This window comes from Copadichromis virginalis, linkage group LG6 (assembly GCF_057382275.1).
Source record: "Copadichromis virginalis isolate Kocher_CV1m ecotype Utaka linkage group LG6, C_Virginalis_male_GT1.1, whole genome shotgun sequence".
Lineage (NCBI taxonomy): Eukaryota > Metazoa > Chordata > Actinopteri > Cichliformes > Cichlidae > Copadichromis > Copadichromis virginalis.
Window position 1 is genome coordinate 7,331,230 of NC_140623.1, and position 9,933 is coordinate 7,341,162.

The 9,933-nt window shown below is 43.0% G+C and overlaps 1 long non-coding RNA gene and 1 pseudogene across 1 annotated transcript; both read left to right on the plus strand.

Annotated features, from left to right (window-relative positions):
- Positions 1 to 282: 282 nt before the first annotated feature.
- On the plus strand, positions 283 to 4,194 carry LOC146707097 (uncharacterized). Its single transcript, XR_014920752.1, has 2 exons — positions 283 to 2,000; positions 3,766 to 4,194. It is a non-coding gene; the product is annotated as an uncharacterized LOC146707097 (long non-coding RNA).
- A 2,136-nt stretch (positions 4,195 to 6,330) lies between these two features.
- LOC146707098 (uncharacterized) lies at positions 6,331 to 8,029 on the plus strand (annotated as a pseudogene).
- Positions 8,030 to 9,933: the final 1,904 nt, after the last annotated feature.

Below are 9,933 nucleotides of genomic sequence, written 5' to 3' on the forward strand. Positions count from 1 at the left end.
GCCCCAATTGGGGTCAGAACCAGGACGGACTGAATTTTGAGCAGCAGCAGCAGCAATGGTCGCAAACAAACTGAAAAGGAGGGGGGCAGGACCCCAGGGCATGCTTCAGGCCGTGGTTTACCCAGAACACCAGAACAGGAAAGTGATGAACACACACACACACACACACACACACACACACACACACACACACACACACACACACACACACACACACACGTCTCCAAACACACAGATTCAGAATGAATACACACATGAACACGTGCACTCGTTGAGTGAGTGAGAAATGACACACACACACACACACACACACACACGAATGCTGATTCACTGAGAAGTGATGCACACACATACACATGCACACGCTTGTGCAATGAAGAGTGATCCACACGCACACACACATACACGCTGATGCAATGAAGAATGCTTTGCTTATGCTGATATGCAAAATGCTGCACACAAACATCCCAATGCATAATTTTTATGAGGAGCCATTGATTACCATTAAATACTTAGAATGTGTTATATGTCACCCAGAGGGCATTTATGTAGATTTTAGGAATAAGGTCTAAAAAAGTTTGGTTATGAAAACAATGTCTGTGCGTGATGTCTGTTTATGGCTCAAGGCCTTGACTGAATTCTTTGCTGTGCTTCACACAGCCCTGATGAGGAACAGTGGCACAGAGTGAAATTGATGAATTAATAGTGTAAGTTTTAGGTCGGAGTACGGCATTTTCTGTGATTGAGTTTTAATTCAAGGAGGAACAAAAGGTGTTACGGCACCTGAGGTTCTCATTCCCACACAATATTGTCCCGGCAGGAAGCAAAATGTTCCTGTGAATTTCTGGTTGATTGTTTGGTTTTGTTTAGCGCTAGCTTGATTTTATCAGTGAGCTTTGGCTTGTGTTCTTTCTCGTAAGCGAGAGAGGGATAGTTTTATGCTTGGACATGTCTGCAACGGGCCCTAGTTTGTGTTATTTTAGTAGTATTTTGTTGGTTATGTCTGTTTTCGTTTTTGTTACAGTGCACTGGAGAAAAAACATCTGAGAGGTGTGATCCACCGGTGGTGATATGTTGATATTTTGTGAGTTCATGATTTAACAATCAGCTCTTTGAACAAGGCCTGAAAGATTGAAATTTAAAGCGCTATAAAATATTATTACTGTAAACAGTTGCAAAGTGTGCTTCTCCATGATTGTAATTGGCTTGGGAGAAATTCACTTATAGGGAACACTGATCTAAAAGGATTGCACCGAGTCAATCCGGCCCAAAAAAACAACAAGGAATTGTTTTCCTTTAAAATGATGACGTCATCTTGCTGGTGATGGAGGCTCGAATAGGTTGCGCGGGAGACTCCATTATCAGCAACATCTGGTATGAATGTGTATGGAGGTATGCATGTGAATGGACTGTGATGGACTGACGACTAAAAGTTTTAACTGACTTGATACTGAGACAATGACTGCACCAACTTTAGGATTAGTAAATGCCAATAAACAATTAATAAACAATTCACCCAGCCGACAAGAGAAGGGTGGATGCTTCGCTTTGTTTTGTTTTGTTTTTTCAGGAGCAGGAGGATAAGAGAGACTGGAGGAGGAGACTCTAGCTTCACATAAGTATGAACTGCAGACTTAACACTGTGGTTGCTGATTTTGAGTTACCGATGTTTGCATTAAGAAAACTGTGCTATATTAGCTGTGTTTTGAGTAAGGTATCATGTTATATTATTGGGAATGCCAAATGCTACAGTGGAGAAGACTTTTGATACCACTCATGACTGGAATATGTTATTATTAACCATAGCAGGCCACTGTAAAAAGTCAATTAAATTTTATAGAGGAAAATCGCCAAAATTTAACAATACCTATGAATGACTGGCCACATTCAGAATAGAGATATGCAATAATAAACATTGGTCCACGTGATTTAGGTTCTCACTTGAAATAGTAAGTTATTAAATGTAGAATATAATCGACAGGGACATTTGATAGGATGTGGTACTGAAAAAGAACAAGAGCAAAGTAAATAAAGAAAATATTGTGTTTAGTTTGGATAAATTCAATTTAAAATGTACCATTTAAAATTTTGTTACGCTTAATTTTTGCAAAACACAACTAAAACTAAATTGAAACTAAGGATTTTCAGAAAATAAAAACTACACTAAACTAGCAAAGAATTGGTAAAAACTAATTACAACTGGTAAAAATTGAAAATCTGGAGTCGAAACTAAATAAAAATAACAACTAATGAAAATGGCGAAAAGTTTAAAACCCTGGTGCAGAGATTGGCAAATCTGACCAGGAAACGTTATAAAATGGATTGTCAGGATAGTCAGCGTTAAAGCCACTTTTGACAGTCCATACTAGGATGGCATTGGACATCTTCGGGGCGGAAGAGGGTTGGTGTGACCAAGGTGTGGTTTGGCTTGTTGTATGTACATTTCAAAATGTTACAGCTCTGGATGGACCAGTTACCAGGGCATGGAAGGATGACAGACTTTAGAAGATCCTCAGGGATGACAAGGCTGGAGCAACGGTACTCGAGAGAAGAATTTCTGATACTTTCTGAGATATGATGTCACCAACCTTCTCTTTTAAGTGTCTAGCTCCGGTGAATTGACACATGGGAGTGTGTCAAAAAAGGGGGAAGTGGAAGTTGAGTTTGAACATCAAACAATGGTGATATGAAAATTTCTATGAGTTTATTTTTGTGTTTAATAAATTAGCTATGGTAATGTGTTAGACTTAGAAAGGGTTCACTAATTTTTGATTTCTTTTACACACACATAAATTATGATTAGAATAAATCCTGAACATAATATTTTAAACCAAATTTGAATCATTAGAAGAACAATGGATAACAATATTAGATTATCAAGGCTAGGGAGAGAGGTGTTTTGGTTTTCTGTCTCTTGCAGAGAAAGGAACAGACACCAGACGGGGACCCGGAGATGTGAGGACCCTTCACAGCAGGGACAGATGTAGGGACTGCCGAGACAGCAACTGGGGTCAAGTGTCATGACGTTTGGGCTCCTGGAGAAGATGGATCCCACAAACACAGCAATAACCATGAAGGGGTTGGCGAAAACCAGGAACACCAGACCAACGAGGTTCAAGAGGCTCTTGGCAAAAAGGGGGACACGCCGGTGACCCCAAAATACACAGATCTTTGTTTGAAATCGGGGCAGAATAATCCCCAGAACTGTGCAATGACTAAAGGGTGGTCTAACCCCGGAGGTCGAAGAAAGAAGCTGAGAATCACCCAACTGGAAGACACTGGTAGCTGCAGCAATAAAAATAAAGGTTAAAAGCTCCTTAGACAGAGGTTCTAGTCTAAGTACATTTGAAAGGTATAAGGGGGCATTAAAATGGGAGTGGAAAACTGGAGCACCAAAATAAAGCTGTGGGAGAATTGGGGAGTGATGGGAGAGTCATCTGTAACTGCTGTTATGGTTGTAAATCTAACTTTGCTTGCATCTGAACTGCGTGAACACAGAGGTCATCCCACATATGGTCCACCCGTTAAAGGGGGACAGAGGGCCTCAGGATCAAGAAAACTTGGACCTTGCGACCCTGGAGTGCATGTTGTAAGTGATCTCTTTCAGAGATCAAAAGGGGGAATTATTAGATTATTCTGTTATTATATGTTACCTTATATATGTAATCAAAGTAGTTGAATTAGAATACTGCTGTAGATCACATTATACCCTTTAATATAGAGTGTGTGAGCTGTATGTAGTTTAGTTCTCATTATATTTTTGAGTTAACAGAACATATTCACATATTAGTTCATTAGATAAATGTGCATCACTCTGTATCCTTGATCTGCTGGGAATGTGTTACACTGTTTTCTTGACATGCTTAATTGTTGAATCATGAAGAGAAGGTTGTAAGCAGGAGACTCTGTGTCTAAAGACAGGGGAGATAGATAGACCACATTCCACACCCCCACCTTACAGAAAGCAGAGAAACAACTGCCGAGGTCATAACTTAGGCGCTGTAACAGAGAAAAAATGTGATGTTTTGGCTTTTACGACTAGCTGGGGGCCACTAGAGACTATAAAAAGCTGAGCAACCCGTCACCATTTTGAGACATGTGCCTGACCCTCTGGTAGCATCTCTCCCGTCCGGACGTTGTAATGCTCTGACTGTTGAATTGTATGGAAATAAATGATTGTTGATTGAGCATTTATACACCGAGTATTGTCCCTCCTTCAGCCCAAAGATTCAAAGAATTGGGAGATTTCAACATGGGCAAAAAGGTTTTGCAGCTGTTTGAGCTAAGATTTTCAAGTTATTCACATAATGAAAACCTATACTTTGTTTCGTGCGAGTTCCCCATTCAAATGCATGTAATCGTCAGAAACGCACTGTCTTGGCGAAATAAAGCGTTTTTGCACAACTTCATATAAATCGGCGTAACTTTTGATAGAAGATTCAGATATATGTATTCATGGCTTTATCTTATAGAATTCAATATCCCCGTGCTGGGCAAAAAGGTTTCGCAGCTGTTTGAGCTAAGATTTTCAAGTTATTCACATAATGAAAACCTATACTTTGTTTTGGGCGAGTTCCCCATTCAAATGCATGTAATCGTCAGAAACGCACTGTCTTGGCGAAATAAAGCCTTTTTGTACAACTTCATGAAGACAGCTGTAGTTTTTGATAGAAAACTCAGAAATACATATTTATGGCTTTATCTTATAGAATTCAATATCCCCGTGCTGGGCAAACAGGTTTTGCAGCTGTTTGAGCTAAGATTTCCAAGTTATTCACAAAATGAAAACCTATACTTTGTTTCGTTCGAGAACTCCATTCAAATGCATGTAATAGCGAGAAACGCACTAACGTGGTAAAATAAAGCGTTTTTCATGGTCTTCATGAAGACAGCTGTAACTTTCGATAGAAGACTCAGAAATACATATTTATGGCTTTATTTTATAGAATTCAATATCCCCGTGCTGGGCAAAAAGGTTTTGCAGCTTTTTGAGCTAAGAGTTTCAAGTTATTCACATAATGAAAACCTATACATTTTGTTTCGTGCAAGTTCCACATTCAAATGCATGTAATCGTCAGAAACGAACTGTCTTGGCGAAATAAAGCGATTTTGCACAACTTCATATAAATCGGTGTAACTTTTGATAGAAGATTCAGATATACGTATTCATGGCTTTATCTTATAGAATTCAATATCCCCGTGCTGGGCAAAAAGGTTTTGCAGCTGTGTGAGCTAAGATTTTCAAGTTATTCACATAATGAAAACCTATCCTTTGTTTCGGGCGAGTTCCCCATTCAAATGCATGTAATCGTCAGAAACGCACTGTCTTGGCGAAATAAAGCGTTTTTGCACAACTTCATATAAATCGCTGTAACTTTTGATAGATGACTCAGACACACATATTTATGGCTTTATCTTATAGAATTCGATATCCCCGTGCTGGGCAAAAAGGTTTCGCAGCTGTTTGAGCTAAGATTTTCAAGTTATTCACATAATGAAAACCTATACTTTGTGTCGTTCGAGAACGCCATTCAAATGCATGTAATAATCAGAACGGTTCGCAGCCGAGTGTGAAGCAGCGGGAATGAGGATCAGCACCTCCAAATCTGAGGCCATGGTTCTCAGCCGGAAAAGGGTGGAGTGCCCACTCCGGGTCGGGGATGAGTTCCTGCCCCAAGTGGAGGAGTTCAAGTATCTCGGGGTGTTGTTCGCGAGTGATGGGAGAAGGGAGCCGGAGTTCGACAGACGGATTGGGGCTGCAGCTGCAGTAATGCTGACGCTGCACCGGTCCGTCGTGGTGAAGAGGGAGCTGAGTGTAAAAGCGAAGCTCTCAATTTACCGGTCGATCTACGTCCCTACCCTCACCTATGGCCACGAGCTGTGGGTAGTGACCAAAAGAACGAGATCGCGGATACAAGCGGCAGAAATGAGCTTCCTCCGAAGGGTGGCTGGCCTCTCCCTTAGAGATAGGGTGAGAAGTTCGGCCATCCGGGAGGGGCTCAGAGTAGAGCAGCTGCTGCTCCACATCGAAAGGAGCCAGCTGAGGTGGTTCGGGCATCTGACAAGGATGTCCCCTGGGCGCCTCCTGGGTGAGGTGTTCCAGGCATGTCCCACTGGGAGGAGGCCCCGGGGCAGACCCAGGACACGCTGGAGAGATTATATCTCTCGGCTGGCCTGGGAACGCCTTGGTATTCCCCCGGATAAGCTGGAGGAGGTGGTTGGGGAGAGGGAGGTCTGGGCCTCTTTGCTTAGGCTGCTGCCCCCGCGACCCGGCCCCCGGATAAAGCGGATGAAGATGGATGGATGGATGGATACAAAGCCAGTGACTAGAAAGGCTACAACTGGTACCTATCCAGTTCGGACGGCAATAACCCAGGCTGGGACACCGTTTTCACTTATACTGGAAACGATTGGACACCATACAAAGAAGATAAACTACAAGGGTCTGCAAAAAATCTTTCAAAACAACTGGCCTTGACTCAAGCAAATGATCATTTGATCCTGAACTTCAACACAGAAAGCAACCCACTGCTGGAGAAACCACCAAGTTCACAGAAAAGAACCCACCTGGTTCCAACAACTAAAACATCCAGTGGAACGCTGGCAGGAGACTCAAGTTGCTATCATCTAACCCTGTTCATATACAAGAGTGGAAAAGACCCACATCATTTCTTGTCAATATGTAACAACATAACGAAGGAAGTAAACACCGCAACGAGCCCCTCCTCTACAGACACAACTCCTGCTTTGACCAAAGGCCCACTATCAACAACCATGACAGCAGTGATGATAGTAGGACCAAAACTGAAATCAGACGACTGGTTCCGAATAACCACAGGTATCACAGGACACACAAACAACTGGCTGTTGCTGGCAGAACAAGCAGCTCAAGATGCTAGTGATGACTGCATGGTCTGCCTAGGACCAAGACCAATACTGAGAGTGGTACCTGCACCTATAGGAAAAGATTGCCTGACAGCTGTCATGAACTATACCAACATTGGAAACTCAAACTGCACAAAATGAGACAGAATTTTCCCCATCACCAAACAAGAAAAGAGAAAACCCATCTTATCACGAGACGTGACAGCAACAAACCACACCTGCATAAATATGACAGGTCCAGGAGAGAGGCTGGGAAGCCTTAATGCATCAAGCTGTCTAACCATTACAGAAGTGGACCCCTCATTCAAACCAGAGAGCAGAGCCGATGTCTGGTGGTGGTGCGGGGACCCACAACTGTACGACCGCCTGCCCGGAAACTGGACTGGTATGTGTGGACTGGTGTCATTGTTGCTGCCCGTCCAAGTCATCAAACTCTCAGCCACTGACATCACCATAACAGCAGGACAACTGAAACTGGAGGGCCGAAAGAAGAGATCGGCACCAGTACAACCTGGACCAGATCCAACTTATGTCGACGCCATAGGAATTCCCCGAGGAGTACCAGATGAATACAAACTGGTGGACCAAGTGGCTGCCGGTTTTGAATCTTCAATTCAATATGTTGGTGGTGCACAATCAACAAGAACGTGGACCGCATAAACTACGTCCATTACAATGTGCAATGCCTAGGAAACCTGACACAATCGGGCCTCCATGCAGTAGCTGAGCAACTGAGAGCTACATCACTGATGTCTTTCCAGAACAGAATTGCGCTGGACATGCTACTGAGCGAGAAGAATGGAGTTTGCTCGATGTTTGGAGAGCGATGCTGCACCTTCATCCCAAAAAACACAGCAGCTGATGGACGTTTAACCAGAGCCCTAGAGGGCCTGAAGACCCTGAATAAAAAGATGAAGGAGCATTCTGGAGTTGACACTTCCACGTGGGACAACTGGATGGACATGTTTGGGAAATATTGGAGTTTGGTGTCATCAATCCTGGTATCCGTAGCAGTATTCGCAGCCATACTCACCTTGTGCGGATGCTGTTGCATACCTTGTATCAGAGCACTGATAAACAGACTTATCGCAACAGCCATAACTCCCCAAGTCACATCCCCACCAGAGACTATGATGCTCCTTGAAAACAATGAAAGTGACACAGACTCTGAGGAAGAAGAGGACGACATATAAATAAGGAAAAATAATTTATAATGTTGAACATTTAACTATGCTAAATGAAAATGTACCCGCAAGTGACTAGAAGTTGATAAGATGCAAAATATTTGAACAACAGCAGGGAATGATAGGAGTAACTTTTAAGTTTAAACTGCAGATGTGTATTATTAAAACATACCTCCGTTATAAAGCTTTCAAATGTATTAAAATGTTCATATATTTTTGTATCACATGCCATTACATCCTGTCACGTACACACACACACACACAGAACACACACACATGCTGATAAGTAAGCTTGAAAAACAGGAAATGCTATGCAACTGTCTCTTGGTATAAATAAATCTGACTGCAATGCCTCGGTTATGAGTATCACCCGATCACTCACCCGTGCACGTAGCTCTATGAAACTCCTTTTGACTGTCTTGTATTCCTTCATCGTATTTAAAAATGTCACACACCACTGACATCACATAATGAAAACCTATACTTTGTTTCGTGCGAGTTCCCCATTCAAATGCATGTAATCGTCAGAAACGCACTGTCTTGGCGAAATAAAGCGTTTTTGCACAACTTCATATAAATCGGTGTAACTTTTGATAGAACATTCAGATATACGTATTCATGGCTTTATCTTATAGAATTCAATATCCCCGTGCTGGGCAAAAAGGTTTTGCAGCTGTTTGAGCTAAGATTTTCAAGTTATTCACATAATGAAAACCTATACTTTGTTTCGTGCGAGTTCCCCATTCAAATGCATGTAATCGTCAGAAACGCACTGTCTTGGCGAAATAAAGCGTTTTTGCACAACTTCATATAAATCGCTGTAACTTTTGATAGACGACTCAGACACACATATTCATGGATTTATCTTATAGAATTCGATATCCCCATGCAGGGCAAAAAGGTTTTGCAGCTGTTTGAGCTAAGATTTTCAAGTTATTCACATAATGAAAACCTATACTTTGTTTCGTGCGAGTTCCCAATTCAAATGCATAATGTGGATGGCCTCAGCATGTAGCACAGGCCCTGTTGTAATGTGGATGGACTCATCTACCAACACTGGCCCAGGTGCAATGTGAATGGTAATGGCCAGCACCACAGACCTTGGTGTAATGTGGATGGCCTTAGCCAACACCACTGGCCCTGGTGAAATGTGGATTACATCGGCAAGGACCAATGGCCCTGATGTAATGTGGATGGTTTCAGTCAACAGCACAGTCCCTGGTGTTGTGAAGATGGCCTCACGGGAAGCACTGTCCCTGGTGTAATGTGGATGGTATTGGCCACCACCACAGACCTTGGTGTAATGTGGATGGCCTTAGCCAACACCACTGGCCCTGGTGAAATGTGGACGACATCGGCAAGGACCAATGGCCCTGATGTAATGTGGATGGTTTCAGTCAACAGCACAGTCCCTGGTGTTGTGAAGATGGCCTCACGGGAAGCACTGTCCCTGGTGTAATGTGGATGGTATTGGCCACCACCACAGGGCCTGGTGTAATGTGAATGGCCTCATCCAACAACACTGGCCCTGGTGAAATGTGGATGGTATTGGCCAACACAACAGGCCCTGGCGTAATGTGAATGTCGTCAGCCAAAACCACTGGCCCTGGTTTAATGTGGATGGCATCAACGAGTAGCACAGGCCCTTGTGTAATGTAGATCACATCAGCCAGCAACACAGGCTCTGGTGAAATGTAGATGACCTCAGACAGCAGAACAGGCCTTGCTGTCGTGAAGTTGGCCTCAGAGGGAGCACTAGCCCTGGTGCAATGTGGATAGCCTAAGCCAGCAATACAGGCCCTGGTGTGGTGACGATAGCCGCACAGGGAGCACATGCTCCCTGTATAATGTGGATGGCCTCAGC